This window comes from Gopherus flavomarginatus, chromosome 6 (genome assembly GCF_025201925.1).
Source record: "Gopherus flavomarginatus isolate rGopFla2 chromosome 6, rGopFla2.mat.asm, whole genome shotgun sequence".
NCBI lineage: Eukaryota > Metazoa > Chordata > Testudines > Testudinidae > Gopherus > Gopherus flavomarginatus.
In genome coordinates, this window is record NC_066622.1 from 44,671,304 (window position 1) to 44,698,021 (window position 26,718).

The following is a 26,718-nucleotide window of genomic DNA, read 5'->3' on the forward strand; positions in this document are numbered from 1 at the left end:
GCTTTGGACTTCACTATCCTGAGTAATTTGGTATCATTTGCAAACTTTGCCACCTCACTGTTCACCCCGTTTCCCAGATAATATATGAATATGTTGAAAAGCATGGGTCCAAGTACAGATCCTTGGTGGACCCTGCTATTTACCTTTCTCCACTGTGAAAAATGATTTAAGTGCTTTAACTCATTCCAGATAGAATTTACTAATGAAGAAAGACAAGCTATAAAAGGACCAATATCAATCTAGGCCACTTCACTGCAATCATGTGGCCCATGATGAATTGATCCCCAACTCAGAAGATCCCAGCTCAGTGATCCAGAGGAAGCCATCAGATATGAAATGCCTTTCCAAATCTGGTATCCAAAATCAGTTTAAAGTCCTATATCTGAATGAGAATCACTGTAGTAGTTGATCTACTCCCACTTATGCACTGAGAATTGTATTGATTCATGATGGAATCCTATTAGTCAATATTAGGTGGATTAACCAGCTGAGAAACCGATGAGGTGTTTTCATACGTGTACAAACACAAGATCAATATCGGTTTATAGTTTGCAAATATAAAGTTTGTCTTGTGAATTTAGGCAAAGGGTGACTGGGGATATGGGGCAAAGTTAAAGTTGTCTGAGGTCCTTAACGTTGCATTTCCGTACTTTTCAACTCTATCTTTTTCCTTTAGTGTGCATTTATTTGCTGTCTGATGCATTTTAAACATCTATGTTCTATTAAGAAGTGTCTTTCCCTTAAAGTTTTTGCAACTTTAAATATGGCATAATAGAATTACATCAATGTACCCAAAGTTTCTACTATCTTCCTCAAAAAATAGCTAGTGTAGACAAGTACAGTCAGGGTCCAAAAATGATTAAAAAATGAGCTCATGTCAATATTTATTCTCAAGGTAGCGTGTCAGGTCGGTGAGGAGAGTATAGTGCAGCTCTATTTTTCAGTGTGAACATTAGAGCTGGGAAAATATTTCAAAAAATAGTATTCACTATCATTTGTTCAAATAAAAACCATGCATTTACTTCAATGGACTCCTCTCCTTCTTTATCCATTTTCTTCAAACATTCATACAAGTGATTTCACATTCAAAAAATGTCTGCAGAAAGCAGACAACTCCTGGATACTATAGCAAGCCTGTAGTCATGAAAATGTTTGTATCAGAGTGTTCCGTGACCATCCATCTCTTTGATTTCACTCTGCCTGCTTACAAAAGTTTCAGTGATGCAACAAAAATGCAGATACACAGGAGACCATTCAGAGCCAAGAGCAACAAATAGTGAAGAGCATTCAAAGTGAAGGGTTCATAAACAATCTTCAGGCTGCGAAGAGCAAAGCTTCTGCATCAGATCCGAACCCTAACATGGAAATAGCAGTGGTGTCTACTACCAAACTCTGTGAGTGACTTTCAATGCCTGTTTTCCCTCATCAGTATAAGGGGTGTGTGTCATAAACAGATGGTTAAGGGTTAATGTCTCTTTTACCTATAAAGGGTTAAGAAGCTCAGTAAACCTGGCTGACAACTGACCAGAGGACCAATAGGGGGACAAGATACTTTCAAATCTTGGTGGAGGGAAGTCTTTGTTGGTGCTTTTTGTTTTGTTCGTTGTTCGCTCTCAGGACTGAGGCCTGGTCTACACTATGCATTTATACCGATTTTAGCAGCGTTAAACTGATTTAACGCTGCACCCATCCACACAACGAGGCCCTTTATATCGATATAAAGGGCTCTTTAAACCGGTTTCTGTACTTCTCCCCGACGAGAGAAGTAGCGCTGAAATTGGTATTACCATATCGGATTAGGGTTAGTGTGGCCGCAAATCGATAATATTGGCCTCCGGGCGGTATCCCACAGTGCACAATGGTGACTGCTCTGGACAGCAATCTGAACTCGGCTGCAGTGGCCAGGTAGACAGGAAAAGCCCTGCAAACTTTTGAATTTCATTTCCTGTTTGCCCAGCGTGGAGCTCTGATCAGCACGTGTGGCGATGCAGTCCTAAATCCAAAGAGAGCTCCAGCATGGACCGTACAGGAGATACTGGATCTGATCGCTGTATAGAGAGGCAAATCTGTTCTATCGGAGCTCCGTTCCAGAAGATGAAATGCCAAAGCATTTGAAAAAATCTCCAGACAGAGGCCACAGCAGGGACTCAGCACAGTGCTGCGTGACAAGCGTAACAGAATGTCAAAGAATCAAATGGACGCTCATGGAGGGAGGGAGGGGGTACTGAGGACTCCAGCTATCCCACAGTCCCAGCAGTCTCTGAAAAGCATTTGCATTATTGGCTGAGCTCCAAATGCCTGTAGGGTCAAACACATTGTCTGAAGTGGTTCAGGGTATAGCTCGTCAATTTACCCCCCTGCCCCCCGTGAAAGAAAAGGGAAAAAAATAGTTTCTTGAGTTTTTTATGTGTCACCCTATGTCTACTGCATGCTGCTGGTAGACACGGTGCTGGAGCAATGAACAGCAGCACCCTCTCCCCTCCCCTCCCCGGTGGCAGACGGTACAGTATGACTGCTATCCATTGTCATCATCAGCCCGTGAGTGCTCCTGGCTGGCCTCAGGTGAGGTCGGCTGGGGGCACCTGGGTAAAAATAGGAATGACTCCTGGTCATTCCCAGTAGATGGTACAGAACGGCTGGTAACCGTCTTCATCATAGCAACTGGGGGCTGAGCTCCATCAGCCCCCTCCTTTCATGTCTAAAGAAAAGATTCTGTACTGCCTGGACTATCATAGCAGCGGGATGCTGGGCTCCTCTCCCCCACACCGTTTAATGTCCTACCTGGACTATCAAAGCAGCTGGAGGCTGCCTCCCCCTCATTTTATCTCACTAAAAAGTTAGTGTTTCTTATTCCTGCATTCTTTATTACTTCATCACACAAGCTGGGGGGACACTGCAACAGTAGCCCAGGAGGGTTGGGGGAGCAGGGAAGCAACAGGTGGGGTTGTTGCAGGGGTACCCCCTAGAATGGCATGCAGCTCATCATTTCTAAGGGATCTGACACGGAGCGGCTGTGCTCTCTGGTACACTGGTTCTCTAGCACATTTGCCCCATATTCTAGGCAGGACTGACTATTTTTAGATAAACCATAAAGGAGGGAATGACCCAGGGGGTCATTCCCATTTTTGTCCTTACACCCCCGGCCGACCTGAGCCAGGAGCACCCATGACAGCAGCAGATGGTACAGAACGACTGATAACCATCATCTCATCGCCAATTTACAATGGTATGGCAGACGGTACAGAACAACTGATAACCGTCTCTGCTATCATGCAAAGGCAAATGAATGCTGCTGTGTAGCACTGCAGTACCGCCTCTGTCAGCGGCATCCAGTACACATATGGTGACAGTGTCAAAAGGCAAAACGGGCTCCATGGGTTGCCATGCTATGGCATCTGCCAGGGCAATCCAGGGAAAAAGGACACGAAATGATTGTCTGCCATTGCTTTCAAGGAGGAAGGAATGAGTGACGACATTTACCCAGAATCACCCGTGACACTATTTTTGCACCATCATGCATTGGGATCTCAACCCAGAATTCCAATGGGCGGGGAGACTGCGGGAATTATGGGATAGCTACGGGATAGCTACCCACAGTGCAACACTCCTGAAATCGACGCTAGTCTTGGTACATGGACTCACACCACTGAATTAATGTGCTTAGTGTGGCCACGTGCACTCGACTTTATACAATCTGTTTTACAAAACCGGTTTATGTAAAATTGGAATAATCCTGTAGTGTAGACGTACCCTGAGAGGGACGTGACATCATTCCAGGCTCTCCAAATCTTTCTGAATCAACCTCTCATGTTTCAAAATTGTAAGTAATAGTCAGGCAAGGCGGATTAGTCTTATGTTTGTTTTCTCAACTTGTAAATGGTTCTTTTGCTGGAAGGATTTTTTACCTCTGTTTGCTGTAACTTTGAATCTAAGGGTGGGGGGAGGGGGAGTCCCTCTAGTCTATATGAATCTGAGTACCCTGTAAAGCATTTTCCATCCTGATTTTACAGTGATAATTTTTACCTTTTCTTTCTTTAATTAAAAGCTTCCTTTTTAAGAACCTGATTGATTTTTCCTTGTTTTAAGATCCAAGGGATTGGGTCTGAACTCACCAGGGATTGGTGGGGGGAAAAGGAGGGGGAAGGTTAATTCCTCTTTGTTTTACAATCCAAGGAGTTTGGATCTGTGTGAAGCCTCTCAAGGCAACCCAGGGAGGGGAAAGTCTGGGGGGAAAAGCAGGGGGATGGTTAATTTCTCCTTGACCACAGGAGAAAGCTAGAGATGAAAGAAAAAGAGATGGAGATGAGAGAAAGAGAAGAAAAAGCCAAAGAGACTGACCACCGGAGGGCTTTGGAGCTCCAGAGGGAGGCCCACCAGCAGGCCTTGGAATTAGCAAAGGTTAAGCCAGATGTACCAGCCAACCCTAACAACCCTTCTCCAGGTACTGTTTCCCATCCCAGAAAATTTCTCACCTACAAGGCAGATGATGATCCTGAGGCTTTCTTAGAAAATTTTGAAAGGACCCGCCATGGGTACAACATCTCTACAGACAAGTACATGATAGAGTTGAGGCCACAACTCAGTGGACCCTTAGCAGAGGTGGCGGCTGAAATGCCTAAGGAACACATGAATGATTATAAACTTTTTCAAACCAAGGCCAGAATCAGAATGGGGCTAACACCTGAGCATGCCCGTCGGTGGTTCAGAGCCCTAAGGTGGAAACCAGATGTGTCATTTCCCCGACACGCCTACCACACTGGAAACAATTGGAATGCCTGGATATCAGGAGCAAGTGTTAACTCTCTGGAAGAGCTGTCCCTCCTGATGCAAATGGAACAGTTCTTAGAGGGTGTTCCTGAGGAAATAGAAAGGTACATCCTGATGGGAAACCCAAAACTCTAACAGAGGAGGGGGAGATTGGAGCGAATATCACAGGGGGCAAACTGAAAATAAACCCTATCACCGAGGCAACCCAAGACCTCAGCTACAACCCAAGGAAAGCCCCAGACACCCTATTGTTCCACCTCACCAGTCTCCAGCAAGCCACCTCGACCCAGTGACCAGTCAGCTGGGTGATGTTTTAAATGTAATGAACTGGGACATACAAAGGCCAACTGCCCCAAGAACCCCAACCGAGTGCAGTTCATTACACCACCCTCACACCAAAGATCCCCAGGCCTAGATGTCTCTCAAATACCCTCGGAGCGAAGCGAAACCTTGAGAGTAGGAGGAAAGAAGGTTATTGCGTGGAGAGACACGGGGGCACAAGTGTCAGCTATCCACCAATCCTTAGTGGACCCCAAATTCATCAATCCAGAGGCCCAAGTGACAATTTACCCATTCATGTCAAAATCTGTAAACTTGCCTACAGCTAAACTGCCTGTCCAGTACAAGGGCTGGTCAGGAATACGGACTTTTGCAGTCTATGACAATTATCCCATCCCCATGCTACTGGGGGAAGACTTGGCCAACCAGGTGAAGTGGGCCAAGAGGGTGGGAATGTTTACACGCAGCCAAACCAGGCAAGCTTCCAGACCCATCCCTGTTCCTGAGCCGTCCACAAGGGCCCCGTCTGTGTTACCAGAGACCCAGACAGAGGTGATGGACCCGGATCCCCTGCCAACGACTGAAACAGCCACAGTGCATCCAGTCCCAGAACCGGAACTAGAAAAGCAACCAGCACCAGAACCGTTGCCAGTACTGACGCCAGCGCTTGCAAACCCATCTCCAAACCCAACGCCAGAGGGTACCAGCGGGCCTGAACTGGCAGAAGCAGCAGACAACCCTACCCAAGAGGCTCAGCCAGAGCCTGAAATATTGCATAGTGCACCAGCGAAAAGCTGTTCACCATCAACGAAAACAACTCCATCACCTACATCGCTTCCAGAGGGACCCAGCCCAAGTCCACAGTCTAAGAAGGAACTGGTGTCTCCAGCCTCAAGGGAACAGTTTCAGAGTGAGCAGGAAGCAGATGACAGCCTTCAGAAAGCTTGGGCGGCGGCACGGAGCACCCCACTGCCTCTCAGCTCTTCTAACCGATCCCAGTTTGTTGTAGAACAAGGACTTTTATACAAGGAGACTCTTTCTGGTGGACACCAGGAAGACTGGCATCCTCAAAACCAGTTGGTAGTTCCAACTAAGCACTGGGGAAAGCTCTTAAGCTTAGCCCATGATCATCCCAGTGGCCATTTTGGGGTGAACAGAACCAAAGACAGGTTTGGGAAGTCCTTCCACTGGGAGAGGATAGGCAAGGACATTGCTAATTATGTCCAGTCTTGTGAGGTGTGCCAAAGAGTGGGAAAGCCCCAAGACCAGGTCAAAGCCCCTCTCCAGCCACTCCCCATAATTGAGGTCCCATTTCAGTGAGTAGCTGTGGATATTCTGGGTTGTTTCCCAAAAAAGACCCCCAGAGGAAAGCAGTACATACTGACGTTTGTGGACTTTGCTACCCGATGGCTGGAAGCAGTAGCTCTAAGCAACACCAGGGCTAAGACTGTGTGCCAGGCCTTAGCAGACATTTTTGCCAGGGTAGGTTGGCCCTCCGACATCCTTACAGATTCAGGAATTAATTTTCTGGCAGGGACCATGAAAAATCTGTGGGAAGCTCATGGGGTGATTCACTTGCTTGCTACGCTTTGCCACCATCAAACCAATGGCCTGGTGGAGAGGTTTAATGGAACTTTGGGGGCCATGATACGTAAATTCATAAATGAACACTCCAATGATTGGGACCTAGTGTTGCAGCAGTTGCTTTTTGCCTACAGGACTGTACCACATCCCAGTTTAGGGTTTTCACCATTCGAACTTGTGTATGGCCACGAGGTTAAGGGGTCATTACAGTTGGTGAAGCAGCAATGGGAGGGGTTTATGCCTTCTCCAGGAACTAACATTCTAGACTTTGTAAGCAACCTACAAAGCACCCTCTGACACTCTTTAGCCCTTGCTAAAGAAAACCTAAAGAATGCTCAGGAAGAGCAAAAGGCCTGGTATGATAAACATACCAGAAAGCGTTCCTTCAAAGTAGGAGACCAGGTTATGGTCTTGAAGGCGCAACAGGCCCATAAGATGGAAGCGTCATGGGAAGGGCCATTCACGGTCCAAGAGCACCTGGGAGCTGTTAACTATCTCATAGCATTTCCCACCTCAACCCTAAAGCCTAAAGGGTACCATGTTAATTCTCTCAAGCCCTTTTATTCCAGAGACTTAAAGGTTTGTCAGTTTACAGCCCAGGGAGAAGATGACGCTGAGTGGCCTGAAGGTGTCTACTACAAATGAAAAAGTGACGGTGGTGTGGAAGAGATGAGCCTCTCCACAACCTTGGAACGTCTGCAGTGGCAACAGATCAAGAAGCTGTGCACTAGCTTTGCCCCATTGTTCTCAGCCACCCTAGGACAGACTGAACAGGCATACCACTCCATTGACACAGGTAATGCTCATCCAATTAGAACCCCACCCTACCGGGTGTCTCCTCATGCCCAAGCTGCTATAGAACGAGAGATCCAAAACATGCTACAGATGGGTATAATCTGCCCCTCTTACAGTGCATGGGCATCTCCAGTGGTTCTAGTTCCCAAACCAAATGGGAAAGTATGCTTTTGCGTGGACTACCGCAATGCTGTATGCTGTAACTCGTCCCAACAACTATCCAATGCCACGCACCAATGAGCTATTGGAGAAATTGGGACGTGCCCAGTTCATCTCTACAATAGACTTAACCAAGGGGTACTGGCAAGTACCGCTAGATGAACCCGCCAAAGAAAGGTCAGCCTTCATCATCCATGCAGGGGGTGTATGAATTTAATGTCCTTCCTTTCGGGCTGCAAAATGCACCTGCCACCTTCCAAAGACTTGTAGATGGTCTCCTGGCAGGATTGGGAGAATATGCAGTTGCCTACCTCGATGATGTGGCCATTTTTTCTGATTCATGGGCAGAACACCTAGAACACCTGGAAAAAGTCTTTGAGCGCATCAGGCAGGCAGGACTAACTGTTAAGGCTTAGAAGTGTCAAATAGGCCAAAACAGAGTGACTTACCTTGGACACCAGGTGGGTCAAGGAACAATAAACCCCCTACAGGCCAAGGTGGATGCTATCCAAAAGTGGCCTGTCCCAAAGTCAAAGAAACAGGTCCAATCCTTCTTAGGCTTGGTTGGGTATTACAGGCGATTTGTACCACACTACAGCCAAATCGCTGCCCCACTAACAGACCTGACCAAAAAGACCCAGCCGAATGCAGTTAAGCGGACTAATAAGTGTCAGAAGGCCTTTACCCAGCTTAAGGCGACACATGTCAGACCCTGTGCTAAGGGCCCCAGACTTTGACAAACCATTCCTAGTGAGCACACATGCATCTGAGCGTGGTGTAGGAGCAGTTTTAATACAGAAAGGACCGGATCAAAACTTTCATCCTGTCGTGTTTCTCAGCAAGAAACTGTCTGAGAAGGAAAGCCACTGGTCAATCAGTGAAAAAGAATGCTATGCCATTGTGTATGCCCTGGAAAAGCTACGCCCATACGTTTGGGGACGGTGTTTCCAGCTACAAACCAGCCATGCTGAGCTAAAGTGGCTTCATACTGCCAAGGGAAACAACAAAAAACTGCTTCGATGGAGTTTAGCTTTCCAAGATTTTGATTTTGAAATTCAACACATTTCAGGAGCTTCTAACAAAGTAGCTGATGCACTCTCCCGTGAAAGTTTCCCAGAATCAACTGGTTAAAAATTGTCCTTAAAATGTGAAAAGTCTTGTAGTTTACATAATTAGTAGTATAAGTAAAGGTGCATGTGTTTTATTAATCTGTTTATTCTAAAGTTCCAGAAAAAAATCACCGCCAGTGTGGTTCAACACTGTCTGAGATTTGGGGTGTGTGTCATAAACAGATGGTTACGGGTTAATGTCTTTTTTACCTGTAAAGGGTTAAGAAGCTCAGTGAACCTGGCTGACACCTGACCAGAGGACCAACAGGGGGACAAGATACTTTCAAATCTTGGTGGAGGGAAGTCTTCGTTGATGCTTTTTGTTGTGTTCGTTGTTCGCTCTTGGGACTGAGAGGGAGGGGACATCATTCCAGGCTCTCCAAATCTTTCTGAATCAACCTCTCATGTTTCAAAATTGTAAGTAATAGTCAGGCAAGGCGGATTAGTCTTATGTTTGTTTTCTCAACTTGTAAATGGTTCTTTTGCTGGAAGGATTTTTTACCTCTGTTTGCTGTAACTTTGAATCTAAGGTTGGGGAGGAGGGTCCCTCTAGTCTATATGAATCTGAGTACCCTGTAAAGCATTTTCCATTCTGATTTTACAGTGATAATTTTTACCTTTTCTTTCTTTAATTAAAAGCTTTCTTTTTAAGAACCTGATTGATTTTTCCTTGTTTTAAGATCCAAGGGATTGGGTCTGAACTCACCAGGGATTGGTGGGGGGAAAAGGAGGGGGAAGGTTAATTCCTCTTTGTTTTAAGATCCAAGGAGTTTGGATCTGTGTGAAGCCTCTCAAGGCAACCCAGGGAGGGGAAAGTCTGGGGGCAAAAGGAGGGGGATGGTTAATTTCTCCTTGTTTTAAGACCCAAGGCGTTTGGGTCTGGGTTGCCCAGGGAAGGTTTTGGGGGAACAGCAAGTGTGCCAGACACTAAATTCTGGCTGGTGGCAGCGTACCAGACCTAAGCTAGTAATTAAGCTTAGAAGTGTTCCTGCAGGTCCCCACTTCTTGTACTCTAAAGTTCAAAGTGGGGAAAAAACATTGACAGGGTGGGAGGGGAAGTAATACTCCCCTACCTCACAGACAGCAGGAAGGAAACTGGTGGGGGCAGAGATGGGTACAAAGTTGGCAAGTTTGTAACGCCCATGCAAGAAGTGGGGTGGTGTGGAGGTAGGGTGACCAGATGTCCCGATTTTATAGGGACAGTCCCGAATTTTGGGTCTTTTTTTTATAGAGGCTCCTATTACCCCCACACCCATTCCGATTTTTCACACTTGCTGTCTGGTCACCATACGTGAAGGGACAGAGCTTGGAGTTGTCTTGTCCTCCACTCAGCCTGTTTTGCACAGAAGCCACAGCAAGCATGGCACATTAGTTCCCAGAACTAGGGTCTGATTCAATGACGAGTGAAGTCAATGGGAGACTTTCCGTGGGCTTTGGAACAGGCCCTTACAGATTTAAAGGAACAAGACAGTGCCCCCATCAATGTGGCAGTACATTTTCCAGTATTCTGCTTGGTCTTTCAAAAAGAGTCCCAGCGGCAGAGCTTTCTCTAGTTCAGAGCTTAATAGCACAGAGTACTGGGAAGTTGTTCCAGATCAGTGTTATTCATATGACTTTGTGGCAGCCAAACCTAATAGGGGAGGTATCTCTTCACTTTCATACACTGTGCCTCAAAAGTTAATGCTACTGTAACCTTTACTGTACTTTCAAACAACTAAAAAACAGCCTGCTGTAATTCTGTTTCCTGGCGGATCAAGGCATTCACATCCATCAAAAAACAAACACAAAACCCATTTCCTTATTCTCAAGTTACACTCATATGTAGAGACTGTCAATGTGAACCAGGAAGGCAAATTTACATATTCCTGAACAGCACATTAAAGGATTTGTTGCATCATTCAAATATGTTCTTGCACTATTAGAAAATTGCTTCCCTGCTGTGCGTTCCCTGCTAGCTCACTGACCCATACTGTTTAGTGCACAACATTGATCCTCCCTCCCTGCTGTCGATTGATGCAGTGTGTGTGTGCACATGTCTCTGTGAAGTTTGCAAAAAGAATCTGGCTTTTTATTTCATGAGGAGTTCATAGATTTCAAGGCCAGAAAGGGCCATTAGGATCAGCTAGGCTGCCCTCCCGCATAACAAACACTGCACTTCACCCAGTGATTCCTGCATCTGGCCCAACAACTCACAGATGAACTAGAGTTTAACTTTTAGGAAGACATGCCATCTTGATTTAGAGACTCAATGAGTGAATCTTTCCCCTAGCCCTGGGGAAGCTATTCAAATAGTTAATTACCATCCATGTTAAATGTTTGCATCTCATTTCAGTTTCAGGTTTGATGACTTCCATCTTCGAGCCACTGACTCTTATTATGCACCTGTCTGTTAGATGAAAGAGTCCTCTACTATCAGATATCTTCTCTCTGTGTCTGTATTTATAGACTGGGATTTAGTTTACCTCTTCATTTCCATCATCTCTTACTCCTGGGGGAATTCTGCGCCACTGCACATGCACAAAATTTATGTCCCCTACAGATTTCTTTGCTTCCCCACAGAAAAATTACTTTCTGATGGGGAAGCCATAAGAGTGGTCACACGACCCACCCAGCAGTGCCCAGGGCAGCTGGCAGAGAGATAAATCACTGTGGGGCAGAGAGTAGGACTAGGGAAGACCTAACTGGTGGCTCCTACCCTGCACCAGGCTCAGCTGCTAGTCCTGGGTGGGCTGGAAAGTACAGGACTTCCTCTTCCTCTGCACAGCATCCAGGGTTGTGTCAGACCACTCCGAGATTTCTCCCGTAGCTGTACAAAGCTCTGCAAACTCTCCCACCCACCCCGCGCTTTCTGCACCCATCGCTCCTCGACTGCAGGGGGAAGGATCACTGTACAGGTAGCTGCATCCAGACCCCCTCATACCCACACCTTCCTGTTGAGCCCCACTGCACCCAGCCCCCCCATTAGCCCCACTCCCCTCCAACTTGACCTCCCCAAACAAGCCACCCACACCCAGCTCCCACCCCACCAAGTCCCAATCAGCTGCACCTGGATCCCCACCCCACTGATCCCCACATCTGGACCCCCCACTGAGCCCCCCACACCCAGACCCCTCTACTGAGCTCTATTCTCCCCACACCCAGACCCCCTCCAGCCCCAACCTGGACCCCCTGCAGAGTCCCATTGTCATTGCACCCAGATCCCCCCACTGAGCTGCCTGCACCCAGATTGCCCCACACAGAACTCCCTCAACCCACACCTGGATCTCCCCACACTAAGCCCCTCCACACTTGGATTCTGCCTTGCTGATCCTGTCTGCTCACACCTGGTGCACTTGGCATGTAGGGGCAGGGCCCTGAGGTGTTTCTGGGGCAGGACCAGTCCTTGTGCTGTGTCAGGGTTGGATGCAGCCTCACTGCTGAGCCGGTGTCCTGGGGCGAGCTGCACAGGGATCTCACATCTCTGTGCAGCCAGTGGCCTGTGCTCACCAATACCATACTGGAGCCTCCACATTTATTTGACAAAATTTGCAGAATTTTGCAAAATTTTAAAATATTGTGCACCAAATTTTTAATTTTTTGGCACAAAATGGCTTCAGGACTAATCTTTCCTCACATAGGGAAGAAAGAGAAAGAGCAGAATTTGCTAAGAGGACCTAATTTTAAAAATGCCACCTACTACATCTTCAACATGAACAATTCCAGTTAAATTCATGAAAACTCAGATAATATAGTATGGCAGACACTGGGGTGGACCAGGCAAATAAACTCCAAATGTATATTGATCCTCCTACTGAGCATAATAGGTTCTTATCTCTGCCGCTGTTCGTACATTGGTTTTCCTTCCGGGGGCCTGCAGTCTCCCCCTGGCAGATGAGCGAACTGGGCTTCAGCACTCTAGCCAAACTTCAGATAAGGCCTTTTCCCTCCTGGAGATAATGAAAACACCCACATTACAGTCAAATTACCCCCAGCCTCCTGCTGGGTAACACTGTCCCCTGGGCTCAGAAGTTCATTTGCCCTTGATGACACAGGGCCAGAGAAGGGGGAGGAGACTTCTCCCAAACTCAGTGGAAGTCCCAGTCTGAAGCCCCTATAGGTGGAGGTGGTAACTGAGATCTCGAACACACCCTGCAGTGCATTGGGCTCTTCATTCTCACTTCACCCCTCCTTGTGGGTCTTTCTACACCCTGTCCCAGGCCCCTTCCATCAGCCCATCCTACCTGTTTTCCAGCCTAGCCACTCAGGATCCTTTCCCCACATCTTACCGCCAGTCTAAACTCTTTCTGACCGACCACAGAGCTTGCCTTTTATACAGACCTGCCCCACCAGACTGCAGTCACAAGGTTCCCTCAATGACCTGACACCTGGCCTACAATTCCCAGGCTCCCTTCAGTCTACATTTCCCAGCAGTTCATTGCCAGTAACACCCAGCGTAGCAATCTAGTGTAAAGGGTCCAGCATGCTACTGTGCAGTCAGCAACTTTTGAAAGATAAAAGGGCAGCAGATCAGAAGCAAAGGGTAGACTATGTGGAGGAGAGGTGGCTGATATGGACAGTGTTAGAGGGTTGCAGGCTGCAGCCGAGTGGATTTCCTGATTGTTTGACCACATTGGTTTGCTAAGTTTAGTGCTTGGTGTGCACTAGCGCTGGTTAGGAGCTTTCCAATGGAATATTTTTCCCCCCAGAAAATGCCCATTTGTAGGGAGCAAAATGGTTCAAAAACTGTGTCAGTTTCGACAATACATTTAGATAGCGTCAAAAAGTTCTGGTTGGACCTTTTGGGGAACATTTTGATTTTTTTGCCAAACAACTTTTTGATTAGAAATTTCTTTTATGTATTATACCAATTTTTTTAAAAACTAAAATGTCAACATCCAAACATAATATTTTGATTGATCCAGAACATTTTTTTTCTTTTGAAAGGATATTTTAAAAAATGGTTCTATTCCAGAATGGAAAAAAAATAGTAACTCGGGGTATTTCCCATGAAATAGAAAAATCTGGTTCCCACCCAGTTCTATGTCCACCTCAAAAATAACCAGGCTAGAGAGCTAGCTCGAGAGCAGTAAAGGTCTGTCTCTGTTCTTTAAACATTAGCAATCAGCAACCTCCAAAAAAAAAAATTGCATAAAGAAAGCGGAATTTCTCCTTCAACTAAATCAAGAAGGAGAAAAGAGAATTTTCAGGACGGGATTCCAGATCCTTTCAGCTTTGCTTGACAGCCAACATAATCTGAATTGCATGGAATGTCAGGGGCTGTTCTCTCTCCACTTCATAGAAAAAACATTTTGTCCCTGGTCCAATACTTGAGTGGCATGTTTGAAACCCACTTATCGCAATCTGAGCACTTTAGTTTAAAGAGCGCCTGGGCCAGGCATACCTTCCATTCCACTTTTAACAGCTGCAAATGCCAAGCTTCAATTTTCTGTACTAACAGTATATCCTCTTTAGTTGGGGTCACTAATGGTAAAAGGAATAGCTTATGTTTACTGTGCTCTTCATCCTGAATGATCCTAAACTGCGTTACTACAGAGACAGCCACGCTTCGGCTACGGGATGCACCCAATCTGGAGTGGGGTTTAGGACACATCTGTGTTCAGGCTCCCCACTAACATCAAGTTGTAGAATTTACTGACATCTGAGGCCAAATGCTCTGAAGGTATAAACTGGTGTAACTCCACTGAGGTCACCAATTCAGGATTTGATCTTTCATCTATTGGCTGTTGCCTGCGACCATGCGTCCTCCATGAGGAACTGGGTAATTTTTTGTAGGACATCAGTATTTTGAGGAAGATGTTGCTTGGTATCATTTTAACTTATGCAAAATGCACACACACACGGGTGAATTTTTTTGGCTGAAAGATTTTTCCAGTGAAAAAATGCAGATTCAGCAACAAAACCTTTTTCTGAATTTATGTCATGTTCAGCTAATTGTTCATGTACAAATACCAGCTCTACCCCTCAAAATATCTGAAAAAGTGGAAAAGGTTTCATTTCAATGCTTTTGAAATACTTAATTGGAGTAAAAGGAGGGGGAGGTGGTCAATTTATTACCAGCTGACAATATAGTTCCTGCAATCTCTTATGTCCGGAGTGGACTCCCCCGCAACATTTTCCATTTGAACACTTTGCTAGGCACATGTTCTGTTATGTGAATGTGGTTTAGTCTGGTGGCAGCATTCCACCTCCTACACACCAAGGTAGTATAGATTCTGTGATGAGGCTACGTGGAATTTTACTAAAGATGGCAAAGTAGGCTAACATAATGGAAGAGGATTCTCCAAAAATGCCAAATCCATAAAATGATACACGTTTCAATAGCCTTGTGGTCTCAATAATCTAGGATTAATAGATTATTAATCCCCAGGGATTGCTTTGCATTCTGATGATGGTTTAGATGAGCCAGAAGGCTTTGCTTGGAGCTATTTGGAAGGTCTTGCATCCAAGCATGGAATCTTATTTGCTTCCTCTCCCCTTCCACAATCATCAACATTTTCTTTCTATGCTGGGTTATTTTTTCCATTTCTTTGGTTTTAACAGGGTCTTTAAATCCACCAAAGGTGAGAGCAATTCATTAGATCACAGGGTTTTCCTGCTATCCTGTCATTTCCTCATTATCACTGATGCCTGATTGCACTAATATTTTGTCGTGGTTCATCCTGTTGCAAATGTTTCATTTTCTAGCATCACTGGGGGCCTGCTGTCAGGGATAACTCTCTGACCAAAAGCAGCAAAGAGTCCTGTATTGATGATGCTCCAATACGTCTGTTAGTCTACAAGGTGCCACAGGATTCTTTGCTGCTTTTACAGATCCAGACTAACACGGCTACTCCTCTGATCTCTGCCCAATGGGCTTGTGAATTATACAGACTTGGGTAGAAGATTAATTATTCCTACTTTACATAGGAGGAATTGAGTGCAGAAAAATTAAGGAACTGGTTCAACAGAGAACTAAAGTGTATACTGAATTTAAGTAGCCCCATTGAAGTCAACAAAGCTATTCACATTTCCACTTAAGCATATGCTTAACTTTGTTTCCTGACCTGGAGGCTAAGTGATCCATCCAGGTCACACCCAGCATCTGTGGCAGAGTTGGGTATTTAACCAGGATCTGCTGAGTCCCAGTGAATTGCCTTAACTACAAGGCTCTTATAAACACCAGGCTGAGCAAAGTAATGTCATAAAAAGAATCAATAATTAAGGAAGAATTGATTTCAAATATTTGTTTTAAACTATAGTTAAGTTTATTCAAAAATCAACATCTGTCTTCCAATATGATTTGAGAACTTAAACAAGCAGTTATTTAATTAAAACACCCACTGCAATCCACCTTTAAATTGCATTTACAACCATTTGCTCTTACCCCTGAATAGAGCTGATGAAGACAAAGAAAGGCCATGGCTACATTTCCTGTGTCAAATAATGTAAACAAAAAACCCAGTCTAATTCACTTAAGTTATCTAGCAGAGGCAATTAGCCTTTGGAGTGAGAGACGCTAATTGCTAAGTAATTCTGTTTTCTACTGTTTCATATCTTTGTGTAGGCCTGACCTAACCCTGCAATAATCAATCATTTCTTTTGCTGAAAGTCAATATGCTCTCATTAGTTGTTTCTTAGATATTTTTAGGAGCAGAAGAATTGCCAAATGAGAACACCCCATTGGCCCCTCAAGTCTGGTATTTTGTATATAACAAATGGACAGAACCAGTTGCCACAGAGGCAGATAAAAGAAATCACATAATGGGCAATTCTGGAATAGAGTGCCCACAAGGGAAATTTTTTCCTAACCTCTTTCAATTAGTTGAATAGTTGGCTTATACCCTGAAGTACAATATTCTCTGATGGCTTGTCTACACTACCAAGTCTTGTTGACAAAACTTACGTTGATGCCCAAAAGTCGACAAAACAAAAATCGCGAAAGGGTGTTCACTCTTGCTCCCTCTGTCGACAGATCACGTCCACACTGGGGACACCATCATCGACAGTGTAAGCAATGCACTGGGGGTACATATCCCTCAGTGCAGTGTTGTGGGAAGGAAGAGCTGATCATTGTGCGAGTTCTCCCACAGCCCTCTCAGCTGCAGAGAACAGCATCACGAGTAGCTCTGTGAGCTCTTCATGCGGAGGAACGGCAAAGCAGCACAGCAGTCTGCCCCCCTTCCCCTGCAGCAGCAGTCTGCCTGCCGCTATGTTCCTAGCACTGGGCAGAACAGGAGCATTCCAATTATTTGCTCTTTGTACCCCAAAAGGAGCAGCACACAGATACTTCCTGGGGCTTTGAAAGGGGAGGGGTGCATGCCTGCAGGGCAGCAGAGATCAAAACACTGAGCAGAGCAATCAGGGCAGGCATTGTGAGATACTGGCGGAAGCCAGTTCTGTCGACAAAACAATCAGCAGTGTCTACACTGCTCTTTGTCGACAATAAAGGGGGAAGAAAAGACAAAAGTCTCTCATAGGGATGGAAGTTTTTTGTTACCAAAACTGGGCATTTTTCACGACAAAAGTCCCACTGTAGTGTGTATGCTCTTGCTGTTTTGTCACCAAAAGGCATTATTGGCGACAAAACTTGCCAGTGTAGACTAGCCCCCAAAAGGGCTTTTCAAATAAATCATTTTATTTTGTTTTTAATTTCCCACCTAGCTCCCGTGTGGACCGAGCCTTTGACTCTATGAGAAAAATCTGTATAGCAACCGCCTTTAGCAAATGTGATCAGCCTTTCACTGTCATGCATCAGGACCCTAAGCTCAGTGCCTTTCCAGGAGGAGGGAAGATGGGCTACATTAATATCTTGAAACTACTGCACTGAGTGCTCTGCAGAAGACACTGGGAATCAATTCGGTCCGGCCCTCCCTCTTGTTTCTGGTACAAAAGGGCTTTGAAAACCATCTCCCTAATTTACGGAGCTGTTGAAGAGGCTCCTCGATGAGCATGAGTTTAGTTAGATCAATAGCACAAACAATAAATCACCCCTCAAACACTAAAGGCATTTTCTCCCCTCCTTTGCATTCTTGGAGCTGGGTGGCTGGTTTAGATCCACATTCAGATTCCTTCAGATGCCAGATGTCAGGCGCTGTCTGGATTTTATCCACCTCATATCAAAAAGGGAGAAAAAAAAAAGGCAGACAGAAAATATAGCAAATAAAAAGTTAAAATAAAAGAAGAGCAATGTGTGTGTTTTATGTACTGCATGCTGGGTGTAAACACAAAAGGACTCCATGTTTGTAAAACTAATTCGGCTATTTATCAGGAAAACTGTTTACAGAGATGCTGCAACTGCAGCTAATATTTTAGCTGTGTGCACACAGAATGAGTTCCTCGTGCCTCCTCCAAATACTTCCCTCCTACAGCCTGTGCTCCTCCCTTCATGTGCAGGTTGCTACAATGTGCACCATTAGATCTCACTGCAGCTGGGTCCACTGAAAATTGCAGGGGTACTATTACTGTCAGAATGTAAGGCACAGGTGGAATGGCAGGGGCAGGCAGTGAAACTTTCCCAGGCTCCAGCCAAAAATATAGGCAGCACCCCACAAATACGCCATGCCCACTTGAGATATCCAAATGAGATATCCCACTCACAGTAGGTTTCCCCTCTCAGTTTACTAGGCATCTAAATATCTGCCCCTCTGGGCATTGCTCAGTGGTGCCTCACTGCAGGCATTTGGGAGCCCCACATCAGAATATCTACTAGCCCTGAGGTGGAAGACCCCTATTCAAATCCCTTCTCCCTTTCTGGCAGAGGGTAGGGAATTGAACCTGGTCTCCCTCATTCCAGATAAGTGCTCTAACCACTGGATGAAAATTTACAACCCCACCATCTCTTCCTCCTTCTCTGGACAGATTTTGAATAGGACCTGATCTGATAGGTGGCCTCTGACCATGCCTCCTGGATCAGGCCCCATGGCTGAGCTAGGTGCTTTTCCACCTATCTCCCCCAGCTCACGGATCACACTGTGGCTCAGACATCCAGCTGCTGACAATGAGACAGCAGCGAGTGGTGCCCATGGGCAGAAACACAGGTGACCAGGAAACTTTCACAGTGGAGATTTAGGTGCCTACAGGGTCATGGGGCATCTGAGTGGGAATTTTGTGGATCAAAAAAATGAGACTTGCGTTCCAAGTCCCTTTATGGATCTAGGACTAGGGGCCAGACTTCTAACATTAGTTCGAAGGCCAAAGATGCAGCTAGGGGCCTGGTAGGATATTCAAAAGCACCAGGGCACCTAGTTCCCTTTTGTTTCAATGGGAGTCAGGCATTTAACAAATCCCACTAGGTGCCTGTCTGCACTTTTAGCCTCCTAACGAACTTTAGAAATCTGTCCCTGCTGGGTTCAGCTAGTCCCAGTTCCTTCTCAACTGGGGAAGAAGAAAAATGGTATCTTCCAAGAGCCACCTACTTGTGGCCCCAAAAATCAAGTGTCATGCACAATAGACAATGCATAACATCCCAATAGAACCGTTCCTCTTCTCTCCTCTAGGTTTCGGTCAGCAGTGAAACACTTAACGTTGATATTTCAAGTTATCATTGACACAGCTCTGCCACCACACCTCAGTTCTTATTTGCAATACCTTCAGCTATTGAGTAGCTTATGAGATGCACTAATAAGGACTATGCCAATGTCCGGCCCCAAGCAAAACGTGGAAACATGATATTCACTGAAGGCTAAAGAAATTCTGGTCTGACATACACTAAAGATCTTTCTATACCCTTGATATTCCCTCAGTTATCTGTCTAACGCAAGTCTCCATCCTTCAAACTACATCTCACCCTAATCCCCCTAAATTGAAAAAAGAACAGGAGTCTTTGTGGCACCTTAGCGACTAACAAATTTATTTGAGCATAAACTTTTGTGGGCTACAGCCCACTTCATCGGATGCATAGAATTGAACATATAGTGAGGAAATATATATACATACAGAGGACATGAAAAGGTGGAAGTATGCATGCCAACAAGATGAGTCTAATCAATTGAGATGCGCTATCATCAGCAGGAGAAAAAAAACCTTTTGAAGTGATAATTAAGATGACCCATAGAAGGTGTGAGGAGAACTTATCATAGGGAAATAGATTCAATTTGTGTAATGACCAAGCCATTCCCAATCTCTGTTTAAGCCTGAGCTAATTGTATCTAATTTGCATATTAATTTGAGTTCAGCAGTCTCTCTTTGGAGTCTGTTTTTGAAGATTTTTTGTCGCAAAATTGCCACCTTCAAGTCTGTCGCTGAGTGGTTAGAGAGGTTGAAGTGTTCTCCCACTGGTTTTTGAATGTTATGATTCCTGATGTCAGATTTGTGTCCATTTATTCTTTTGCGTAGAGACTGTCCGGTTTGGCCAATGTACATGGCAGAGGGGTATTGCTGGCACATGATGGCATATATCATGTTGGTAGATGTGCAGGTGAACGAGCCCCTGATGGCGTGGCTGATGTGATTAGGTCCTATGATGGTGTCACTTGAATAGATATGTGTACAGAGCTGGCATCGGGTTTTCTTGCAAGGATAGGTTCCTGGGTTAGTGTTTATGTTGTATGGTGTGCGGTTGCTGGTGAGCATTCATTCATTGAAGACTTCTGGGAACCTTAACAAAAGATAAATAGGAGTAAAAAGATCTTGGGTTTTTTGAGAGATACAGATGAACATTAGTGTATCTGGACAAAGAGGAGAGAATTCTGTAACTTTACATTTCTTCAGTTCATTTCATCCTGTAGAATCCCCAGAGAACTTTTTAGACTATGCATAACCATGGCCACAAGCTTAAACATACAGCTGGCAAACATCCAAAGCAGAGATCAGAAAGCCCAGGTTATGAACCCACACCTGAAAATCAGATTCTCCACACACAATGAGGCACATCTTTCCCATCTCTATTTCCCTTTTTAAATGTTCCAATATATTATTACAGAATTAAAAACCAGCAGCTGCTAAATCACACAACTGACAGAGGCCAGTGTCCTTTGCGTCTGACTCATCCTTTTGTTTGCATCAAGCTGTGTTCCTGAGGAAATGAGAACGTTTGTCTCTCTCTCACTTCCTTACACAGCTTGTGTACTGCTCCCTAGTCTCAGCCACTGCCGTGGATCTCTGTAAAAGCATTCAGTATGTCAGCTTGCAGTGACTGCCTAATGTTCTGTATTAAACTAGGCACTAACGACTCCAAGAGACATATCCGAGATATCATATTGCTCCCGCCTTGCTCTGCTTGTTTGTTTGAAATAAGAGGGATATAAATTAATACCCATGACACTGGCAGAGACTGAAATAAATGGGACAGAGGATTATTAACCAAGGGAGGCCTCACGGTGTTAGAGATTATTGCTAAGTGTGATCTGATCTGTTGTATGGAAAGCAACCAGGTTGGCGCAGTACTGTACTGCACCTCACTTTGAAAGACGATCAGAAACCGAAAGTCAGGCAAGTCAAGGCTTTGCTTAAAGATTCCGATCTCAGATCAGTTATTAACAAACTCCCTTGTGATATCTTTTCCTTTCACAAACACCAGAGAGTCAAAGTAAACTTGACAGAGGTCACGTACTAAGAGAAGGCAGCCAAGAAAACAACAAATGCCTGTCTCTTCTGCCCTTCATTTACACCAGTGCGACAAGAGTCCAGATAGGATGAACTGGATAGTGCTTTATGCTCACTTTGCACTGCTGTGAATGATTGCAAAAAGCGTGGAGGAATAGATAGTGCATCTGTTACATCGTACAATCCAAAGTGGACGTAAAAACCTCTTCCATCTAACCCACAGATCTTAGTGTTGTGTCAGCGATTGCCTCACTACAGCTCAGTGTTAAATACAGCATATGGACTGATTAGTGCAATACACTTACCACCTGGTCTGTGTACATGCTCACAGGCACCACTGCCCTTTATTATAGACAATTACAACTGCTCAGTTGTGGACCATACACCCTATACTACTAACAGCTAATGGAGATTCTCCATGAGATCAATGGTCAGCGGCTGTGCTTTTGGAGCAGGAGGAGCTGAGCTATACCCAGGCTGTCAGCATAGGGTTCTGAATGGCCCTGGTGTACAGCATAATGATGACCAGGGAGTTCCTAGATGGCCACAGATTTGTTAGAGTAACAACATGCCGTGATTAGAAAACAAATTTCATCCCGGAATCACAAAGCACTGTACAGACATTAATTCACTGTGCTACAGTGTATTCCTGGGAGCTAAGGACTACATCAGTCAGGATAAGTCTTTGTTCCCATGACAAAAGTTCTTTGACAATTTTTCTTCAAAGTTGTTGGAGTTTTAATGAAAAACTCAAACAAAAAATGTGGGCTCAAAACAGACAAGTTGCTCCTGAAGCCATGGAAAAAAATCTTTTGATTAAAAGAAAAGAAAAAGGCATTTTTCTTCCAAATTTTTCTTTGGAATCAAATAATTTGACCCGCCATTCAGGGCTGGCCTTACCATGAGGTGAACTGAGGCGTTCAGTTGCCAGAATGTGATGAGGTGCCACTAGGACCCAGAATGTAGAAAATTGTGTCTGCTGCTGGTGCATGTATTCTCTTTGCTCTAGATGCACAGAGATGGTGGAGTGCTGTGCTGGAGGAAGGAGGGCACAAGAGACATAACAGGCAGGCAGGAGAAAAGGTGAGGGGGAATAACAGAAAGCAGCAGGAGCTGCAGGGAGAGAGAGGAGGAGGAGCCTCTTATGTACCTCTCTAGCACCCCCAGGAGCCTGGCCTGATTAACACCAGATTCTCAAGGAGCTTCCTGTTTCCTGCTGCTTCCCTGAACCCACTGGAGGAGAACAGGCAGTCAACTGAAGTAGCAGGAGCCAGTTAGGCCTTAAAGATGCTGATATCTTCCCTCACTCAGGCCCTGCTACCAGCCTGCTTATTTGTCCCCTTCAACTGAGTGTTAAGAGCCACTATAGCTGGCACAGAACAGCAGTCATGAGTGAAAGAAGAAAATGCCCCTCTGGGGCAGCATTCAGAAAAAGCAAGCAAGCAAAGGAAGCTTTTCTATCTAAGCAGGAAGGAGCTTTCCTGAGATACATAGACACAAATGTTCGTGGTGAGCTTTGCGGCCCCAGTGAGGATGTGAGTGGTGAGGAGATGCCTGATCTTCCAGTTAGTCAGAGTGCAGGTGACCTGGCAGCTACTGCAGCATCCAGATCTCCATCTCAAATGGATGTAACCATGCACATTCCTGAAGAAAAGTGTAGATCAGAAAAGAGTGTGGTGAAGGCGCAAGAAACAGCTGCTGCTGAGTTTAGTTCCTTAAGTCTAGATGATCCAGGACTGTGGACCCACTTGAACAGTAGCCTGAGGGACTTCCTTGTACTGCGTGGGCCACAGCAAGTGAAAAACTTCATGTTCCCCACAGACAATGAAAATAGAAGTTTCCATCCAAAATATTACTGGGGTGAAATCGCCAGTGCTGACGAAGTGGAGAGGTCATGGCTTATGTACTCAAAAACTCAGAATGCTGCATACTGTTTTTGTTGCAAACTCTTCCAGTCTAATGTTCCAGCCACATTGGGTTCTACAGGAACAAAGGACTGTAGAAATCTGGCTGGAAATCTGGCATGCCATGAGAAGGCAGCAAATCACCAGAGAGCATTCCATAGGTGGAAAGAGCCTGAGATGAGACCAGGGTCGGCTCTAGGTTTTTTGCCGCCCCAAGCAAAAAAATGTTTGGCTGCCCCCTCACCCCAGCCCTGAGCTTCCTCCCCTCGCCGCCCACCAGTGCCCCTCTCACCCCCTGCCACCCCAGCACTGGGCTCTCTCTTCACCCCCCCCCTCCACTCGCACCCCTGCTACCCCAGCACTGGGCTCCCTTCCCCCAAAGTGACCTCCTTGTTCACCGCAGCAATCCCCGTTTACACTTGCAGTGGGGATCAAACCATTTCTCCTATTTTTATTTCAGTTTCGTATAAATCTCACCCTCGTCCCCCGCAACCCCATCTTTAGTGCTCCAAATGCACATGGAAGTCATAGGGACTAACCATCAAACCGTGTACCCGGAAAGAGATGGGGATCTAGTAAAGATGGTTCAGGCAGAGGAGCGGGTGTGGGGGTGCTTGGGGGCTCTACACTGGCAGAGAAGCAGGGTGTGATGTACTCATGGAGGAGGATGGAGGAGGAGAAGGGGTATCAGGAGGGTTGTGGGAGAAGAGGTGCAGGGGAAGAGGGAGGTGCAGGAGGAGAGGGCTGGAGGAGGGTACAAAGGGAGAGGTGCGGGTGAAGGGAGAGTACAAGAGGAAGGGGTGCCGCGAAGGAGCAATGGAGGGAGATACAAGTGGAGGGGCTGCGAGCAGGATGGGTGGTGAAAGGGCTGAGGGGGCAGGCGCTGACAGCCGTTTCCTCAGCCCCGTGCAGGCACAGAGGAGGGACACTGACCCCCCAAGTGCCTGAGCCACGGGGTCCCCTGGCGGGGCAGTATCCTTGGCTGCCCCACTTGGCGCCAGGCTCTGACTCTCCCCACGCAGGGCAGGCAGCGTGGGGCTGAGACGAGGGAGGTCTGTGGTGGGCTGGGTCCTGGGGCAGGAGGCGGCAGCTCACTGGCAGATCGGGCTGCCCAGCCACTCGCCCTGTCAGTGCACAAGTTGGGATCCACGCCACCTGCCCAGCCCGATGGGGAGGAGACCGACTGAGATCTGTGGGTGGTGCGGGGGATCCAGGGAGATACTCTGACTCGCTGCTACTCCAGCAGCAGCTCTGGCTCCATCCGATCCTGCTATCAGGGCTACTTTGGGAACAGCTCTCCGCTTACTCTTGCGTGCCTGGCTCAGTCCTTCCCTTAGCCATACTCTTATTCCTGATTGCGGAGGACTGGAAGTGGCGGCGGTGGTGGCGGGCGTGGGGGTGTTGGAGAGGGGTGAGTTGTGGGAAGCAGCAGAGTCTGGGAGAGTTCTCTTTTGCTTCTCTGCTATGAGCAAGAAGAAAAGGGAGCTGGGGAAAATCACAGTGGGGGAGGGTGTTAGATGACTCTCGGCAAGCCCTACGGGGAGCTACTTTCTATACAAGGAACTCCCAAAGTCAGCATTTGATCTCCCGAGCTTGGGGAGAGGGGGGGCAGATGGTGCCTAGCCCCAGTCACATGCTAGAAAGCCCTGCACAAGGCAGCCTCATAGGCCAGGCTCTGAACCAGTCCAGGTTTGCTCCACAATGCGCTTTGTATTTTGTTTTATTGACTGGCCCTGTGCTGGAGCTGAGGCAGCTTGGGAACTGAAGTGCAGAATCAAGCGAGACTCCGGCTTGCCACCTGGTTCAAAATCCTCTCTGGGTTTGTCGCTAGCGGCCCCCGGGCATGAGCAGCTGGGTCTCTGCACCTCCCAGAAGGCCTCCGGGCATGAGCGGCTGGGTCTCTGCACCTCCCAGATGGCCCCCGGGCATGAGCGGCTGGGTCTCTGCACCTCCCAGACGGCTCCCTGGGTCTGATTCTCCCAGGCAGCCCCTGAAGTAGAGCCCAGGCTGTGGCGATGAGAGGGGCTTCCTGAGTGTGTGAGGAGCCAGAGAGGAAGGGAAGTGGGGTCCGGGATGCAGAGAGGGAGGAGGGGTCCTGCTGCTGCTGCTGCTCTAAGTCTTCCCAGGGCGGTGCGGCGTTTCCCCGCCGGAGTGGGCTGTGCAGGGCCTCACCGGTCTGAGCAGGGGGTGCAGATCCCAGCTTGCGTGCTGACAGGGTGAGTGGCTCTGGCCAGGGCTGGATCTGGCTTTTTGTCGCCCTAACCAAAAAAAAAAAAAAAGGGGGGGGTGCGGAGTGCCGCCCCTTTGAAAGTGCCGCCCCAAGCACATGCTTGGAGCGCTGGTGCCTAGAGCCGGCCCTGGATGAGACTAAGGTTAAAGGCCACCATAGATGATCAGCATCAAGAGAAGACTGCATCAGAGTCTCTTTACTGGCAAAATGTTCTGAAAAGGCTCATTACCATTGTGAGAATGCTTGCTATCCAAAACCTAGCACTGCATGGCACTTCAGATCAGCTGTATGTGCCAAACAATGGAAACTTCCTTAAAATTGTGGCGCTGATGGCTGAGTTTGATGCTGTACTCAGGAGCATCTAAGAAGAGTCACCACCCAAGAAATGTACACACACCACTACCTTGGAAAAACAATTCAAAATGAGATCATACAGTTCCTGGCAACAAAAGTCAAACAAAAGATTGTGGCGGATCTGAAGTCAGCAAGATATTACTCTGTTATTCTAGACTGCACACCTGACATCAGCCATACAGAACAAATGACTTTAATGGTGCGTTTTGTAACAAACACCGTCTAGTGAGAAAGTCACCATTGTAGGGACAATCAGAGAGCATTTTCTAGAATTTATTGACACTGATGATACCAGCTCCTGTAGTATGACAAATAAGCTTCTTAAAAAGCTGGAAGATACGGGAATTGTGATAGCTGACATGAGAGGTCAGGGCTATGATAATGGTGCCAACATGAGAGGAAAGAACAGAGGAGTGCAGACACAGATCTGAGAGCTACACCCTGGAGCTTTTTTTGTCCCATGCAGTTCTCATTGACTGAACTTGGTGGTCAGTGATTCAGAATCAGCTTCTAGTGAGGCTGCTGAATTTTTAAATGTAATTCGAAGCATCTATGTATTTTTCTCTGCATCAACTCATTGATGGGAAATTTTGAAGTGACATCTGGGAACATCCTCTCTGACACTGAAACCACTGAGTGCCACACGATGGGAAAGTCGAGTGGAGGTGATAAAGTCTAACACACATCAGACTGGGAAGAGAGATGATGCCATAGTTACCATTATGGAGGATAACGATATGATAGGAACTGTTCGTGGGAGAACAGTGGCAGAGGGAAATGGAATTACCAGAAACATACATAACTTCACATTTCTGTGTGGTTTAGGGTTGTGGCATGACATACTGTTTGAAATAAATGTTGTAAGCAAGAGACTCCAAGATGTTGATCTTGATATATCTGGAGCAATGGAACAACTGGACAAAGCAAAGTCATACCTACAGTCTTACTGGTCAGATGAGGGATTTCAAAATGTTCTGAAGAGTGCACAGAAGTTGACAGAGGAACTTCACACTGA